This window comes from Camellia sinensis, chromosome 8 (assembly GCF_055761805.1).
Source record: "Camellia sinensis isolate YWXY chromosome 8, ASM5576180v1, whole genome shotgun sequence".
In the NCBI taxonomy this organism is placed as follows: Eukaryota; Viridiplantae; Streptophyta; class Magnoliopsida; order Ericales; family Theaceae; genus Camellia; species Camellia sinensis.
In genome coordinates this window covers 109,066,257-109,086,443 of record NC_138968.1, presented here as the reverse complement: position 1 = coordinate 109,086,443, position 20,187 = coordinate 109,066,257, and the positions used below count along the sequence as shown (strand labels likewise).

At 39.3% G+C, this 20,187-nt stretch overlaps 1 pseudogene; it reads left to right on the top strand.

Moving 5' to 3' along the window:
- Window positions 1-13,519: 13,519 nt before the first annotated feature.
- On the top strand, window positions 13,520-15,804 carry LOC114277053 (mannan endo-1,4-beta-mannosidase 6-like; annotated as a pseudogene).
- The last annotated feature ends 4,383 nt before the right edge of the window (window positions 15,805-20,187 follow it).

Sequence of the window (20,187 nt, the reverse complement as noted above, 5' to 3'; positions counted from 1 at the left end):
TCCCTTTAACAAGAGGCATTTCACGATATGTAAACAACATATGTACTTTCAACATGCATCAACATTACGCATTTCCTTTCCAATTTCAACAATATATTCAACATATTTAATGTTACATTCAACTTCCATATAAGGCAAGTTCCAAAACATACTTCCAATAAACCAAAACATTTTCAATGTTTCACAACTTAAGACATATATAAAAGCTCTTAAGTTCAACAATAGTTCAAAATCTAAATACAAGATTACACATCAATAAACATGTCCGGATATTTCTCGTGGACCTCCAACTCACGTTCCCAAGTGTCCTCCTCCACTCCGTGATGTTTCCACAAAATCTTCACTAAAGGGATGGTCTTGCCACGTAGGACTTGATCCCGTCTATCCAAGACCCAAATTGGTCTCTCCTCATACGAGGCATCCTCATCTACCTCTAAGTCGGTCCAATCTAATACATGCGATGGATCCGGCTCATACTTCCGAAGCATACTAACATGAAAGACGTCATGCACTCCGGACAACTGCGGCGGCAAGGCCAAACGATAAGCAACCTCGTCAATCCTCTCAAGGATCTCAAAAGGCTCAATAAACCGAGGGAATAACTTCCCACTCTTCCCGAACTTCATCAAACCTCGCCTCGGTGATATTTTCAAGAAAACATGATCACCTACCTCAAACGCCAAAGGCCTCCTCCTACGGTCGGCATAAGATTTCTGACGACTCTGGGCTGTAACCAGCCTCCTACGGATAAGTTCAACTTTCTTCGTCGTCTCTCTAACCAACTCCGGACCCAACAAAGGTGCGTCACCCACCTCGGCCCAACAAACTGGAGATTTACACGGTCAGCCATACAAGGCCTCAAACGGTGCCATACCGATACTAGACTGAAAACTATTGTTGTAGGCAAACTCTACCAAGGGTAAGTGCCTCTCCCACGTCCCACTGAAGTCCAGGACACAACCCCGAAGAATATCCTCAAGGATCTGAATAGTACGCTCGGACTACCCGTCAGTCTGCGGATGATAAGCCGTACTAAAGGTCAACTTAGTGCCCAAGGCACTCTGCAAACTCTGCCACAACCTAGCAGTAAAACGAGGATCTCTATCTGAGATGATCGTCACTGGGACCCCGTGCAATCTCACTATGTCCCAAATATACAAGTCGGCAAGATGGTCTACCGAATCTCTCACGCGCATAGGAATGAAGTGCGCCGACTTGAGTTACAACCACCCAGATAGCATCACTACCCCGCTGAGTCCTCGGAAGACCTACAACGAAGTCCATAGTGATATGCTCCCACTTCCACTCGGCAATAGGCAAGGGTTGTAACAAACCCGCTGGCCTCTGATGCTCGACCTTCACTTGCTGGCAAGTAAGGCACTTCGATACGAAAACAGCCAAATCTCTCTTCATATCTCGCCACCAAAACTGGCGACCCAAATCCCGATACATCTTAGTGCCTCCCGGATGCACCGCAAGATGTGAATGGTGAAACTCTCGGAGTACTTCCTCTCGGCAAGACTCCGGCACAAACAAACGGTCTCGGTATCTCACACTCAGGTCGGGATACACCGTCAAACCCTTCTCAACCTTCCCACCTGAGATCTTCTCTCGGAGGGATTCTACCTCAAGGTCACCTCTCTGTGCCTCTAACACTCTAGTCACAAGTGTAGGCTGCGCGACAACGGAAAACAAGGCCGCAGCCTCAACAGATTCGCCCAGTAACAAATCAAACTCACCAAGTGCTCCCAACATCTCCCATTCTCGGATGGCAATACAAGCTACATCACTAATGGATCTCCTACTAAGGGCATCGGCCACAACATTGGCCTTTCCCGGGTGATAATGCAACTCAAAGTCGTAGTCCTCAATGAGCTCCATCCATCTCCTCTGCCTCAAATTCAAGTCTCTCTGTGAAAACAGATACTTCAAACTCTTGTGGTCCGAGAACACCTCGAACTTCTCACCATAAAGGTAGTGCCTCCAAATCTTCAAGGCAAAAATCACTGCTGCTAACTCTAGGTCGTGTGTGGGGTAATTCTTCTCGTGAATTTTTAACTGACATGAGCCATAAGCTATCACTTTCCCTTCTTGCATCAACACACAACCCAAACCCTCTCGCGAGGCATCACAATAAACCGCATAACCCAACCCTCTCTCCGGAATAATCAAAACCGGAGTGCTGATCAATCTACCCTTCAGCTCTTGGAACGACTTTTCACAAGTCTCACTCCACACAAACTTGACCTCTTTCCGCGTCGATCTAGTCAAAGGCGAAGCTAGCCTGGAGAAATCCTTCACAAACCGACGGTAATACCCAGCTAATCCCAGAAAACTGCGGATCTCAAACACACTCTTAAGCTGTGCCCAATCTTGCACTGCCTCTACCTTGGATGTATCAACAGACACTCCTTCCCCGGATACCACGTGGCCTAAGAATTTCACTTCCCTTAGCCAGAACTCACACTTCCCAGACTTGGCATACAGCCTATGGGCTCTAAGCAACTCAAGCACCACTCTCAACTGTTCCTCGTGCTCCTCCTCAGAAGGCGAATAGACAAGAATGTCGTCCATGAAAACGACCACAAATCGATCTAAGAATTCCCGGAAGATCCGGTTCATCAAGTCCATAAAGACTGTCGGTGCATTGGTAAGCCCGAATGGCATCACCAGAAACTCATAATGGCCATACCGCGTACGGAATGCCGTCTTAGGAATATCCTCCTCCCTGACCCTCAACTGGTGGTAACCCGATCTCAAGTCTATCTTAGAGAAACAACGGGAACCCTTCAACTGGTCAAACAGATCATCTATACGGGGCATAGGGTACTTATTCTTAACCGTAGCCCGATTCAACTTCCGGTAGTCAATACACAATCTCAAGGCACCATCTTTCTTCTTAACAAAGAGGGTCGGTGCTCCCCACGGCGAAACACTAGGGCGAACAAAGCCCTTATCTAGCAATTTTTGGAGCTGAACTTTCAACTCAACCAACTCTGCTGGAGCAAAACGGTAAGGTGCCATAGAAATCGGCGCCGTACCGGGCACTAAATCAATGGAGAACTCGATCTCTCGATGAGGTGGCAAACTAACGAGATCCTCGGGAAAGACGTCTGAGTACTCACAAACTACCCTCGACCAAACAACCTGGGTTTCATCACACTCACCACTCTCAAAGCTAGCAAGTAGACCACTAAGCTCACTTCGCCCTCGCGAATCATACCCCGGTGGCAAAACACTACCAACCCGGTCTCCCAAGAAATGGAACCACTCCCCGCTCAAGGTACATAACGTGACCCTCTGACGGTAGCAATCGATAACAGCCCGGTATGACGATAGCCAGTCCATACCCAAAATAACATCAAAGCCCTTCATGGGCATGACAACAAACGGAAAAGGAAGCCTATGGTCGGCGACCTCTATATCACAACCTCTAACACCTTGTTTCAAGATCAGTTCACCCTCAAGAGGTGACACTACACAAATAGGAGATGCTAACTGTGCTAACTCCAATTCCAAAACAGATACAAATGCAGCAGATACAAAAGAATGAGATGCACCCGTGTCAATCAACACACTAGCAACCAAGTTGCAAAACAGAAAAGTACCTCTCACTACCGATGGAGCCGGTACTAAATCCTGCGCGGTAACAGCATACACGCGCCCTGTAGGCCCCTGGTCTACCTGCTCACCTCTAGGAGCAAAAGACTGCTGCACAGACTGGGATGACGAAGCTCCCGGATTGGCCCTCGAGGCCTGCACAGACTGAGCTGGCTGATAACTCTGCGTCTGCCTAGAACCAAACGCTCCCGAAGTAGCACTCAACTGTGGGCAAAACCTCTTCAGGTGCCCAGGCTGTCCACACTGATAACAAGACAAGGGCTGCCCCCTGCCCAAACTCTGACTCTGCGGTCTAGCTGAAGAAGAAGCAGCTCTCTAACCCCCACCCTTCTGCGGGCAAACTGAAACCTTGTGACCCAGCTGGCCACACTTGTAACAAGCAAACTCCCCCTGATTGCCTCTTCCCGAGCCTGCACTCGGCACTGGAAAGGTCGATCTAGAAACTGCACCCTGAGGCTGCTGAGGGTTATAACCCCTCTGTCTCCTACCATCACCCTGACCATCCTGGCTCCTCTTGGAGCCCCTCTGCTCTTCCTCCTCTTCCTGCATCATAATTTCCATATGAGCAGCAGCATCTACCAGGTGTCTATACTCTCGGATGTAAGACCCACCAACTCTCAACTTGAGGCCCCGCCTCAACTTCCACTCAAACTCAGAGCAACGGTGTTCCTCAGACGCCACCAGTTCAGGTGCAAACCTGGACAGACTGGTAAAAGTAGCCTCAAACTCGGCCACTGACAAGCCCTGCTGTTTAAGCCGGCTAAACTGATCCCTCAGCTTCTCCCTAGCTGCTGCAGACAAAAACCTCTCCTGAAAAGCATTCACAAACGCCTCCCATGTACCACCAACATGAGCCTTCTCGTACTTCCACCATTGACCCACATCTCCCTTCAGTTGGAAGGATGCTAAGGTCGCTTTCAGTGCTTCGTCCTCAATGCCAAGCATCTCGAACGTCTTACTCATTTGCTCTAGCCACTCATCAGCCTTCAGTGGCTCCTTCGGATCCCCGATAAACTCATCCGGATTAGACCGGAAAAACTCCCTCTTCAAGAAAGAAGGCCCTGCCTCAGCTGCCTGATTTCTAGCTCTAAGAATACCCAAAGCTCCTGCTATCTCTCTGGCCAAGGCACCCATGGCCTGCTGACCCGCTGGCTCGGCCACATTGGCCTGGCCAACTCCCTCCTGCACTGCCGGAATATCATCCGGTAGGGGTACTTCCTGCCTCGCAGGTCTACCACGCCTAGCACCTCTTCCTCGTCCTAACATCCTAATAAAGGTAATACAGAACGTTAGCACATTCACAAATGTGCCAAAACTAAACACTCACGTCCTAATACATGGACAACTGTAATTCACTCCACGTAAGCACATAAACACATAAGCACTTACGAATTTCATCTCCGGATAATGATAGTCCCGAGGTGTTACTAGAGTTCTGGTTAGAAACGACATTGATCAAGTACCTTTCCAGCAAGACTCCCAAAAACCCAAGGATCCAATCAACATCCTAGAAACTAAATCCCATACTCACATAGTCACATAAGCATGTTATCAATTAAACACATAGCATGCAACACTATTCCGAAGTCTCTATCAAGCGAGACAAACCCATTGTGATACTAATCACTTCTCACGTACCCAAAGTATTCGAACCCGGTACGCTCTGATACCAAGTTGTAACGCCCTCAAAATAATAACATTAAACCCATCAATATAGACATAAATTGATAATAAAGATAATCATTCTTCTATTCATCAGAGTAGTTTCTTACAAAAGTGTTACATATTAACAACAAAAGCAAAATGCCCTATGGGCTTACAGCTTTCCAAGCTAACACTTGATTACAACAAAAGAGTACTAACTCATTTACACATTAAGCCCTTGGCTTGAATATACATGTAATACATCAAAAGGAAAAAGACAACAAAAGTCTGTCCGCCTCTAGCCTCCCAAGTTACGTCCTTGGAGGTGGCATGCTACTTGTACTTGAAAATGATATTCCCATATAGGGTGAGCCACAGCCCAGTAGAAATACACTAAACCAACCATGAACAATGACTAAAAGATTAGCAATTGATAGATGGCCAACACTGATACACCCACATCAATCACATTTTTATGTCATACGACTTATGAGTCCAAGTTACTTTTCATTTTCCCTTTTTCAACGGATAAGCATATTGGCTCTGTCATTATCTCAACAGATATGTATAAAAACTATATCCCACATTCACAAATAAGCATATAAGCTATATCCACATTCTCAACAGATATGTATAACAACTATATCCCCACATTCACAGATAAGCATATAAGCTGTATCTACACTTCACAAAGATAAGCATATGAGCTCTATCTTCACTTCTCTAGACAAGCATATGAGCTGTATCTACGGAGTTCATCGCCTATCTTCTCCCAATACTATCCGGTTTAAAGGTACATCCCCCATCTTCCCCTAAACCACGGAGTACATCCCCCATCTCCTCCTCTGTACACAATGCATATAAATACAAAGGTTCTATACACAATCAATCAATACATAAAATTAATGTATTCAATCAACCGTCATACTCTATGACACATTCGATCGATTAGTTTTAGTTTGCCTAATCATCATGCATTGTCTACAATAATCACGACTATCCTCCACCGATAGCCCAAAGCAGTTATTTCTAATCAGAAAATAAATGCACACATGGATATTCAATCAACATTTCAATTCGGTGAGTGATAAATAATTCAACTACACCCTTTAACCCCATGCATTCCCAATCTCAACAATTCCATTTCATTTCCTCATTTCTCACAATTAATTATCCCAATTAATCAAACAATGTAATTAGGTCATTTTCCATAATTAGCATTACAACCCTTAGGTCCCATTTTCATCAATGATTCAACATTTATTCCATTTCTCTATGCCAAACATGCATCTAGGTTTATTATAAATAAAACCCCAACTTTTGTAAAATAACACAAAAGCCCCAAACTTGCACAAAACTACCAAAGCAACCCCAACATCTCAAAATACTAAAATTTAAAGACAAAATCCATGGAGAGGAGTAGGATATCCCTACCTCAAATCCGGAGCCCCAAGGGAGAAGATGACAAAACCCAACGTGCTCCAAATCCTGAGATTTTCAGATTAAAATGTAGCCCTCGACGATCAACAACTTTTTTGTAAAGGCCAAAGATGAGCAAATCACTCCTACTAGATCAAAACCTAGAGAGAAGGTAGAGTTCTAGAGTGAGAGGCTCAACAATGGTGTTTTTGGGAAAGTAGGAGAGAGAAGAGAAAGTGAAAAAGTGATTTGAAAAGTCAAAACTCGGAACTTAAACCCAGTCGCCCCGCTCGAGCGTCAGACTCCCCGCTCGAGCGTCACTCACAGACTCCCGCTCGAGCGTCAGCAATCCTGCTCGAGCGGCGGATACACACTCCCAGAACTTTTGCAGACAGGTCTCCCGCTCGAGCTTCCAACTCCCCGCTCGAGCGGCACTCACACAATCCCGCTCGAGCGGCCAATCCCACGCTCAAGCGTCGAACACTGCACAGGAAATACTGGATGGGTGAAACTCCCGCTCGAGCGCCAAAACCACCGCTCGAGCGGACAGATCAAAATTTGGGCAACTAGTTTTGGTTTCTAATCTCAACCAACCTGTAACAAATCTGCCCAATACATCCTATAACTCAAATACGAAGTACAAAAGATGTAAACAAGATAATAATCAACTACCAACATCCACGGACACATGTCCGGATCACTGTACAACAAGGGTAAATCCGGGATCGCTATTGTTTGACATCTGTCTTCCGGGATACAATAGTTGGACCAACTACAGCCAAGCACCTATGGTGTAGCTTCGGCGAACAAAACTTAAGCAGCACTTTCTCTCACTAGGAAGAATATAAAATTGAGAAACTTTGAAACACAAAGAGAGACAAATTTTCTAGGTAGAAAACTGAAGGAGAGGGATCTCCTTTTATACACATGGAAGGGGAGAGAGAAAGAACTTCCTCCAACAAATGCAGAAATAAATCTCTGCAAAACTACCCAACAAATGCAGCAAAACTGATGGGACTTTAAAGAATATAAAATTGAGAAACTTTGAAACACAAAGAGAGACAAATTTTCTAGGTAGAAAACTGAAGGAGAGGGATCTCCTTTTATACACATGGAAAGGGGAGAGAGAAGGAACTTCCTCCAACAAATGCAAAAATAAATCTCTGCAAAACTGCCCGACAAATGCAGCAAAACTGACGGGACTTTAAGTGTGTGAGTTATACACTCTTTATATACATGAGCGTATATCTGCAGCCACCAACCTGGCTTGACCCAAAAGATTAGGTTGGTGGACTACCAACTCGGCCCAACCCACTCAAGCCCCAAGATCCACGACCCATGGATCACAGACTCGGACTTGGCTCGGTCCGAGTTGCAATTTTTGCATAACCAACTTGGTTATAGTCTTAGCTCCAGTCCATCCTTGAAGCATCTATAACTCCCTTCCTTTAGAAAATTTGAATGCCCTTAAAGGCTCACACCCTTAGGCAAAAGATGGGATTTAAATACCCATCAATGCTTTCTTCTATAATCAATGTGGGATAGAAGGTTACATGCATTTCCCAACACCACGAGGCCAACTTAATGAGTTAATTTCTCTTTGAAATCTTAATGGTTTTTGGTCATTCTTTTTGTGGTGCAAAGATTTCATTACAAAGAATTTAAACACACTTTAACCCACCTCAATAGAGGATAAAAACCTACTTTAATTTCACATTAAAGTCACCAAAAACTATTATTTTCCAACAAGAATGACTATTCAAAAAACAAAATTGGTCCAAATTTAGGGAAATTCAATGGTATACACTCCTTCAATATGCACCCGTTATACATTTTTTTGTGATAAATGCTACGTAATATTTTTGGTAGAGTTATGATAATTTGTGATTCATAAATGAAGTCATGAATTTTGCAATAATTATACACTTTTCATTCAAACATTTTCTAATTAAAAAAATGCATAACATTTTCACAAAAATACGTAACTTACCATAAAATACGTAACTCTATTTCTAAATAACTAATTGTCATAACTCTATCCAAAAAAATATATAACATTTACTACAAAAGTACTTAACAGATACTACAAAATTGTGTTACAAATGGTGCACACTGTATATAGCATTACCCCCAAGTGTATAAATTTCTCCTCTTTTTTTTTTTTGTTTGTTTTGAGCTCAATTTTTAGTTTATGTTGTGAATGGATTAGATATTCATGTAGGATATATTTATTTTTGGTTTATAGTTTTGAAGTGTGGACTATATTTTGCAAACATGTGTAATATTTTTTTTTTAAATATTAGAATTGTTTTTTAAAAATTGTGTAATAATTTTTTTTAATTGATAAAATAATAAAAGAAAACATGTTGCAAATCTCAACCAAAAAATAAAATAATAAATTGTCAAATTTAGCATAGTCATTGCTCGGTAAACAATTTAAAAGAATAAAATAATCTTTTATGCAGTTATACTTCTTTATAATTTTCCAACTAAAGAATCAAATACAATGTTCTCCTTTGTAGATCTTGTTCAGGTTCTCCATTATCTATGTGGTTGCTGAACTGGTGATTGGAGCATATTGGGTTTGTTTTTTCAGCAGGTGGCTTGTGGCTCTTGCAGCCTTTGGTCTTCAGCTGCTGTTCTGTGTGGTTGCTGGGTGGCTGTGTTGGGCTGCTGGAGCTGCATGTCTCCTGCTGTCTTGTTCTTTGTTTGGTTTTGGGCTGTCTTAGCTTTGGCGTTTTTTTTTCTTGCACTACAAAAAATTTGCTTTTTTGCGACGGTAAAATACCATCGCAAATACCCAAAACCCCGTCTCAGAAGTTTTTTTGCGACGGCAGCGAGCTTTTAGCGACGGTAATAGGGGGTCGCAACAAAGGGGGTTGCTAAAGGCCTTCAGCGACGGTATGACGCCGTCGCAAAATATAGGCGACGGCAAAAGTGCCTTTTAGCGACGACAAAATACTATCGCTATTAATGTGTAGAAATTTGAAGTTTTTGAGACGGCACTGTGGTGCTGTCGCTAAAAAGGTTATTTGCGACGGTAAAAATACCGTCGCTAAAAGTTTTATTTGAGACCAAAAAAATGCCGTCGCTAAAATGGTTATTTGCGACGGTAAAAATACCGTCGCTAAAAATAGTATTTGCGACAATGAAGGATACCATCGCTAAAGGCCTTTTGTTTCAATTAACTAATAATGCCAATATCTTTCGCGACGACTATGCTACCATCGCAAAAAACCTTTTTTGAGACAATATGATACCGTCTCAAAAAAAAAAAAAAACTGCAACACAATTATTAAAAATATGAAAATTACCTGTATTAAATGAAAATAACTAAAAAAAACCGATAATTATATAATAATATAAAAATTCCTGTATATAAATAAAAATTCATCCATAATTAAAGTATTCTTCCATTCATAACAACACATCATCAAAATTATCCCATCACATAATGTTGCATGATACATACATAATGTTCACAAATCTAAATAACGTAAATCAAAAATAAAAGTATTCGTCATGATTCTTCCGTGGGTTACAAAAACAAAAGTTTGTCACAATCTTCACACGCTTGCATTCCACAAGAAGCAAACTGCTACTCAGGAAATATCTGAAAATAAAAATAAAAATAATTAATGACAATATAATTATGTGTTAATATTTTAATTACAAAAAAACATAAAAAAAAATTAACTACTATATAATTACAAAGATAGTTAAGTAAATAATTTTGGCTAGACAGAAATCTGACCCTAACTCCCAAACCGGGATCCTAATTCGAGCCCTGTCTTCTCCCACAAGTCTCTCGTGCCTAGGCGGTCGTGTGTGTCAAGTTTCGTGCTAAACCGACGTCGTTTGGTGATTTTGGGGGGTCAACACCTCGAATTCAAGTTTCTTAAGGAACTAGTTTGCCTAGACCGAAATAAGGTTCTAACTCCCAAACCGGGAACCCCATTGGAGTCCCATCTTCTCCCACAAGTCTCTTGTGCCTAGTCGGTTGTGTGTACCAAGTTTTGTGCCAATCCGACCCCGTTTGGTGATTTTGCGGCGTCAACACCTCGAATTCAAGTTTCTTAACGAACTAGTTTGCGTAGACCGAAATACGGCTCTAACTCCCAAACCAAGAACCCCATTGGAATCCCGTTTTCTCCCACAAATCTCTCGTGCCTAAGCGGTCGTGTGTGCCAAGTTTTATGCCAATCCGACCCCGTTTGGTGATTTTGGGGCGTCAATACCTCGAATTCAAGTTTCTTAAGGAACTAGTTTGCCTAGACCGAAACAGGGCTCTAACTCCTAAACCGGGAACCCCATTGGAGTCCCGTCTTCTCCCACAAGTGTCTCGTGCCTAGGCAGTCGTGTGTGCCAAGTTTTGTGCCAATCCGACCCCGTTTGGTGATTTTGGGGCGTCAACACCTCGAATTCAAGTTTCTTAAGGAACTAGTTTGCCTAGACCGAAATATGGCTCTAACCCCCAAACCGAGAACCCCATTGGAGTCCCGTTTTCTCCCACAAGTCTCTCGTGCCTAGGCAGTCGTGTGTGCCAAGTTTCGTGCCAATCCGACCCCGTTTGGTGATTTTGGGGCATCAACACCTCGAATTCTAGTTTCTTAAGGAACTAGTTTTGCCTACACCGAAATAGGGCTCTAACTCCCAAATCGGGAACCCGATTGGAGTCTCGTCTTCTCCCACAAGTCTCTCGTGCCTAGGCGGTCATGTGTGCCAAGTTTCGTGCTAAACCGACCCCTTTTGGTGATTTTGGGGCGTTAACACCTCAAATTCAAGTTTCTTAAAGAACTAGTTTGCCTAGAGTGAAATCCGTCTCTAACTCCTAATCCAAGAACCCGATTTGAGTCCCGTCTTCTCCCACAAGTCTCTTAGCTTACAATGCAAAGAATTCAAAGATACATTTTAGCTTAGAATGTAAAGATACATTTTATACCTGATCTTCTGGTGGTGGTGTATATGGATTCTCGTCTTCTGCAGATTCCCTAAATGCCCGGTGGCCACTCGATGCATCAGGAGCCTATGATAGTCAATGCATAATGTGTTAATCATATTCGAATTTTATACATAATGTTGTGTGAAAATTTAACAATCAAACAATTTAATTTATATCGAACCTGTCTGTTGGGATCCACACTTGCCCCCTATGGCACAAAGGCCATCATCTCAGCTCTCAGCTGCTGTAAATATGTAGAGAACTTTGCTCCCAGCTCCTCCCTCAACTCATCCCTTAGCTCCGCACGAACCTTCTGGGTGATCTGAACAATAGTCGATGACTGGGGTGCTGACTGTGATGGCCCAGCACCATCTTTATACACTGCTCTCCGAGGCACAGTTCTCCCATATGTGCGACAATATCCATGATTGTCATGACCTATCAACTCATGGAAATGGCATTCCTAGCCTCCAAAGTCTGATAATCCTCAAGTAGCATAGAGAGTTGGCCATTAAACTCATCCTGTATTGAGTAAGACATACAAATATATGCCAAATTAAGATGGTTGACACACAAAAAATAAAAAATAAACTTTAAATACAATCAAAGGTGTTTGGAAACTACCAAGGTCTGGATAACCTCTAGGTCGTCTGCTCTACGTGTCATAAGCCAAACATTCATCTTATCAATAGACTCCCCCTTATTGGTCATGTACATTTTTTTTAAAAATATGAAAATTAGAATCCAAATAATTTGCAAATATACAATGCTTATGTATATAAAAAAATAAAACAATAAAATATAAACCTCATGCCGTATCTAAGCGAAAGTAGTACGCCCTGTGGTATGAGCTATGCCGTGAGCTCGCCGATTTTTAGTGTTCCTAGTTGCAATTTTCTATAACAGGTTCAACAAATGTAAGTATATAAATATGAATTGTATGTTTACATATCATACATATAACTTATTTGTATACCTCAGCGTCGGAAGTATGCCAATACTCCACAAGTTCTTCCCACTGGCTTGGCACAATGCGCAAAGGAACATCATCCTTCAGATTAGGATCTTCGCTTCTAAGCTTGAAATACTTAGACTTAATCTTATTCTTGTGATACTTCCATATGCTGTTACAGTTTTTCATGCAGATTGGCTTGTACTTCTCTGGACATATATTCAAATTGTTCTATAAAATACAATTTCAAAGTTTAAATAATAATAACACAATTTTGGAATTTAAATATTTGGACAAAAATATACTTTTACCTTCACGTCCTTCCAGATAGCATCAAGAATGTCATCAGGCACAATGTTCCAGTCAAGAAAAGTAAGAGGAACAATGTTACCATTTTGCACAATAATGCCAAGTTGAGTAGTTAACTTAGACACATTATCCCCTATTGGACAGTAATTTTCATCAAATTGTATGTCCAACTTTGTACCAGTACCCCACTCCCTAATGTCCTTGGCACATCCTCTACCACGCCTACTCGAGGTTGATGAAGAACTAACATGATCTGCGAGATACAATAAGAATAAACAATATGCAATGATAATAAACAAATGCAAATTTAAACAATGTCAATACAAATCAATTTCTTATACCTGAGGGAGGCTCTAAAGAAGTCGAAGGGCCTAAAAAATACAATGAAAATAAACAAGTTATATGTAATGAGAACAAATGAATATATATTTAAATAATTTTCATACAAATCAAAGAAAATTTATATACCTGTGGATGGCTCATAAGCCGATGACTCTAGTCGGGATGATAGCTGCTTCGGTGCCACTGATGGAGGTCTAATGGCCCCTCTGATGGTGCTCGCTGTGATGCCTCCTCTAATGGTGGTGCCACTGATGGTGGACACACCAATGGTAGGCGTGGAGGCTGAGTAGATGATAGCTGCTGTGGTGCGACTAATGGTTGTCGATGCAGTGGCACTAATGGTGCTCGTTGCGATGCCTCCTCTAATGATGGTGCCACTAATAGTGGTCGCTGCGGTGGCTGGTCAGATAGTGGTGGCACTAATGGCCCTTCTGATGGTGGTCGATGTGATGCCTCCTCTGATGGTGGTGCCGCTGATGTCCTCTTACGTACCACATCGGACATAGTGATAATGGGCACTTACAACTCCAATGGAGAAGGAGATAGCTGATGGAATCAATAGGATAAGAGATGAATGTCTATTATGCAGTTCTAAAATCCAAAATATACATATAAATTGAAAATAAAAAATAAAAAAAAAATCCCACTATAAAAATGTTGTATTTAGTCATAAATGCAAAATTCACTGATTGGGAGAACAAAACAACAACCCATAAATTCCACCAAGCAACTTGCCAAGCATTCTATTAATGGAAGGAAACACCCATCAGAGCCATTGAAGTTACCTTGCCTTTGGAGTCTGCATATTTAACAACTTTCCTGGCCACGAAATTCAAAAGCAGTGTATGTTATTCCCTACTACTTCAATGCTCCCTAGCCCACAAATTCTGGAACAATTCAGAGAAATCACAAGGGGAGAGAGAGAGAGAGAGAGAGAGAGAGAAAGAGAGAGAGATGGGAATCCAATGTGAATGAATACACTACAATGAAGAAGATATAAACAAACCATGAACATAGACAAAATGTGTACAAATACTGATAAGATTTTTTGAAAGTGAAATACACGAAACCAACCCTATAAAAGCTTGTTCATTCTTGTGTATTCTGTGTCCGACTATGTGATTAATGTTTCATAGCAGAATTTAAACAAAATATATACTTTTACAAACCATAAAACAGGACAAACAATTTAAACAAAATATATTTAGAACTAAAACAAACAATATACTGGTAAATGAGAAACAATTCTATGTGAATGGGTTCAACACATACTGGTTGATGGTATTTGGTGCAGATCAATCAACAAGAGGAAAAGTGAGTGAGGTGTCTCAGCAAGCATCTTCTGTGGGTCTAACAGGTTGTCGTACTTGGGCTTTCAACGATGGCCAATGGCGAGCTCTTCAAATTTCACCCTCTGTCTATGATGAAAATGTTTTTAATGTCATTCTTTTTCTCAATGACTGTAAATGTAGGCAATTAAGTAAGCATTTACTATGGAATGAGTATATAAATTCCTCCTCCTTTTCTTTTCTTTTATTTTTTCTCAATGAATTACAGGCCTTGGATTTTGTAGTCAGTGAAGCAAGGAAGTACAAGATCAGACTCATATTATCATTAACCAACAACTAGGATGCATTTGGTGGCAAAGCACAATACGTGAAATGGGGTAAAGTTGCTGGCTTGAATTTGACTTCAGATGATGACTTCTTCACTCATTCAACTCTCAAAACCTACTACAAGGCCCATGTCAACGCATGTTCCTTAATTACTACTTTTAGAATAAATCTAAGTTTGCACATCAAGATTTCATAGAATGAGATACATATGTAAAACAAAGGTTCTTTGAATTTTGTGTGTTCATAGCACAGTCGCTGTTTTTATAACTATCCTTCAGTTTTTAATGTCAAATAAATAGCCTTTAAATTTAAGCTTGTCATAGACATATTTAGTGAATAACTTTGCAATAGTGAGGTCACCTTTGTGTTTTCAGTGTGAAGTCTAATTTTGCTCCCTCTCTCCCTCCAAATATTTTGACTTGTAGACAGTGCTGAATAGAGTGAATACAATCAGCAACATTACTTACAAGGATGATCCGACAATTTTCGCCTGGGAACTAATGAATGAACCGCAATGTGTCTCAGATCCTTCTGGGAATAAACTGCAGGTTTGCTTCCTTCACCAGCTAAGATTTTGCATAAAAGTTTCAGGTATCTGCAAGTAACAGAATCACAAAGATTGGTTAAACTTGTATGCAAGAAAATCACACTTTAACATGAATGGAAATATGTCTTGTGCTTATACTCAGTAATTGAACTATAATGTTTAGGAAATTAATATATTAGACGTCCCTGTTTTGCAGGAATGGATAGAAGAAATGGCAGTGTATATGAAGAGCATTGATCCAAACCACTTAGTTGGGATTGGGTTGGAAGGATTTTATGGTCCCTTAACACCTAACAAGGTTCAATTGAACCCAAATAAATTTGCTTAAGAAGTTGTAACTGACTTTATCAGGAACCATCAAGTTCTTGGTGTTGATTTTGCTTCTGTTCATATTTATCCAGACTCTTGGTAAGTGTTACTTCTTCAATGGAAATTCCTCATTTCAAAATGGAACATTACAAAATTTTAATTGGGAAGAATATGGATCACTTTATTTTGGCTGCAACTTATAAGTTGTGTATTTTTTAGGCTTATTTATGTCTTTAATGAAACAAAAATAAGCCAGCTAAAAAATTGAGACAAAGGACTAGAATAAAATGGAGGGCCAATCAAAAAAAAAAAAAAGAAACTTTGAAGATGGAAGGAGCATCAATTTAAGCCATTAAATCTGCAAATGGCTCTCTTTGAGACAATTCAAGAACACCAAGAAAGGGAAAAAAAGATCAAAAAGAAAAGGAATAGCCAATCTTTGACCAAAATAACATGCTTCAAATATTGAATGTTAACTAAATCAAACATATAGCAGAAAATAAATGTATCCAATCCCTGACATATACACACAAATTCACATGCACAAACAAAACACATACAAAACACTGAAGATCATGGAAAAGTAGAGAGAAGGAGAGATGGTACCTCTTTACCAAAATAACAAAATAATAAATAAATAAAAATAAATAAATAAAGCCACCAACAGATTCAACTCAACAAATTTGGAAAAATCGGTGGCCCAAATGACAAAGATATTGTGACTAAGTAGAGAAGAGAGAGTGAAAGAGAGAGAGAGCATGCGCTAAGTAGCTGTCGTCGTCGCCGCACCACCGCTAGCCTGCTCGCTGTTCGTCGCTCGTCGTCGCCACACCACCGCACCACCGCTAGCCTGCTCGCCGTTCGTTGCTCATCCAGAGAGAGCCCTTCCCCGTTCGTTTGGGGATTTTGGGGGAAAAAAATTTGTTTCAAACAATTAGGGATTTCGATCCAACAGATCGAGCAGCAAGATGAAAGGGAAGAGCGGGGCAAATTTTTTTTTTTTAACTTTTTGCGACGGTACGTTGTACACCGTCGCAAATGATACATAATTATATATAAAACGATGCCGTTTAAATAAGCCTTCCTTTTGTGACGGACATTTGCCGTTGCAAATTGTCGAATATTTGCGACAACAAACTTATGCCGTCTCAAAACAATTTTTTTTTGCGACGGTTCAAAGCGCCGTCGCTAATACTTCGGCATTTAACACACGACCCGTGTAGTTTTATTACCGACGATTAAACGCCGTCGCTAAAACTCTTTTTTGCGACGGTTTAATCTACCGTCGCAAAAACCAATTTTTGTGATAGGAAACGCGCCGTCGTAAATGCTTTCGTGTTTTTTACCCTCTTTTTTGCGACGGTTTAATTTGCCGTCGCAAAAACCAATTGGTCTTTTGTGGTTTTGTTTTGTGTTTGTATAGCTGTTAGCTAGGGCATGGGGTATGCCCCTGGTATTCTTGTATAATTTCTTTATGTTATTTTATTTTATAAATTACTCCAAAAAAAATCAAATACAAAATAATATACTTATTCCCCAATAATTTACCTATTTGCACTTTTTTCCTACTTTAAGGAGTTAAATACAAAATAATTATCTCCAATAGTCTCCCTACTCAACTCCCTATTTAATAAAGTGAACATTTGACTCCTTACATTTAGAGAGGCTTTAATTACTCACTATAATTAAAAAATATATTTTTTTCTCTCTCATTCCTCATATTTTTTTTCTCAAATAGTGAAGGAGAGAGAAGAAAGCTTGGAAAAATATTTTTAATAAAAAATGAGAAAGAAAAAAATATTTTTAAAATATTTAAAACATATAGAAAAAAAAAAATAGGAAGTATTGTTGGAGATGATAGTCAAAAAAGTGGTACCCTAAAATAGGAAGTACACTTTTTAACTTTAATTTAAAGAAAAATTAGGGAGGATATTGTTGGAGATTCTCTTATTTCTAAACATCTAATCACATGACAAAATAAATATGAAATACATATCATTTCTAATAAAAGAATTCAAGGATTATTTATCTCAATATTAATAATTTATTGTATTGCAATCTCCTTTATCCAATCCATTCACTATTATTTTTTTTTGTAGCCATTTTATAATTTCTGTTTATGTAGATATTTATATTAGTTTCTTATTTTAAAATAATTCTTAAGAAAATTATAAAGAAAAAATAATATCATAATAAAGACATAATATTTGGTATGTATACTTTGCAACAATCATCTTTTGAATCTTCTCTTTTTTTATTTTGAAAATCACAATTTTTTTCCCCTATCATATTACAACAATTTTAAATACATTAGTATGTTTGTTGACGTTTAAATGGTTTGAATATGTTTTTCTTTTTTCTTTTTATTTTAATTTTGTGCTAGATCTCATATGCTATAACTTATGTAGCAAAAAGGAAGAAGGGGAATAAGCGATGGAAAAGTTAAATTATACAAAAATTAAAATTTGAATTCAAATCACACTTGCTGAGAGATTGATTACCTTATTCATTAGGTTAATCCTTAGTCTAAAAATAATAATTTGTTTAACCTAAAAATAAAATAAAATAAAAAACCTAATTATCATAGTGTTCATGAAGTTTGTTTGAAATTTTACTTAGAGAAAATTGTTGAAAAGTCCAATCTAAAGATGCTAAAAGGTATTAGGTCCAGTGGATATTTTTTGTTGGTGAGAAGTGCACTCTCTGTAAAATAGTTTAATGAAAAGTCCTTTTATTTGTTTTGAAATACATTTTACCTCTTAATTTATCTATTGACTTTTTTTCATCTATTAACCTTTTTACTATTTGTTTAAATTTATATCTACCTATTCAAATTATTTTCTATCTAATTAAATTTATATCTATCTGTTCAAATTTGTGCCTATCTGTTTAAATTTTTTTGACTATCTGTGCAATTTTTCCCCTTCTCTATTCAAATATATGTCCGAAATTTATTATCTGTTCAATTTTTCTCTCTTATTTGTTCAATTTCTTGTCCTAATTTTTCATTTTTGTCTGTTTAATTTTTTTATTTGTTAAAATAACAATTTAATTTTTTATCTGTTGAAACAGATATGATCTGTAGTGTATTCAATAGATCAAATCTATAGACATCTCTCTCTCTCATCAATGAGAACGAATTCATCATCCAAATCTGTTCAAATTCAACAACAACAATAACAAAAAAAAATGCTTTTATGTGCTCATTTTTTTAGGTTTGATCTATTGTGAGAGAGAGATAGAGAGACATCTATAAATGTTTTTATCTATTCAAATTTTTTACAAGAATAACATTCTGGATCACTATAGCTCACAATCAATCAATTACAAAACACATGCACAATCAACCAAGCATATTTGTTGAAACAACACTCTCAGCCAAGCATTATCTGTTGAAACCAGCACATTCTCTCTCACTCTCACTCATCATATCTCTCTCTCTCTCTCTCCAAAACTAATCAAGCTCAGGATTCTTTTCCACAACTCATACCTCTGCAAATCTAAGCACATTAGTCTACAAAGTATATATAAACAACTTTCATTAGTTATTAAACGTAGCTATATATACACATAAAATTAATTGTAATAATCACTAAGAGATCACATGATCATCAATGATTTTCAGAGTAAAGCCATCAACAATAACCAAAGAAAATGTCTTCTTATAGCTTCCAAGCTTGAGTGTTGAGGACAACGACTATTGGAAGATTGAATCGAAGGATTGGAGGTCTGAACCTCTACCTCCGCCATCGAAATCGAGGTCCGATCACTCTCCGTTGACTCCTTCTGTGAAGTGACCAGTTGTTTGTTTGAGATACATATTTGAGGTCTATATAAACAGACATCCAACAAAAATTTCAATTCCCTTCCTCCTACAATAAACCTTCCTGCATAGATCTCAGACGTATACATATACATTTATTAAAGCACCCAAAAGCAAAATATAGAGAGACAGAACCAAGCCAAGGCCATGGGAGCACTTAATCATCTCTGATTTCATTTCTTCATCGTTTTCATAGCCACCACCATCGCCCGATCCGTCTCTCATCGTCGTCGGTGTCTACTCTGTGGTGGGTTATGATGGTGACAATGGTTGTGTTGTCAAATTGTGTGATAAAATAAAATAAAAAAACAGATTCATACGAAATTAAATTAATTTACAGAATAAGAAAACATGTGATTACATCATACAACTCAATGAATAGAAATACATATGATAAAAACTTAAGGAAAAGAAAGCAAACTGAAGCCTATGTGATACCACAATCTCCTTAAAACAGATTCGCCGCCTCACCGTAGGTACTGGAGGTATAACGGCGTCTGTCTCCTAGGATATGACTATCTAGACCAACTAACGTAGAAGCATCTTCTGTTTAGCTCCGGTGAACGGACAATGGCAGCACTCTCTCACACTGGAAGAAGAATATATGAGCTGCATAGTATGGAAACCAAAAATTTTGTGTCGAAACCAAGAAAGATGGCCTCT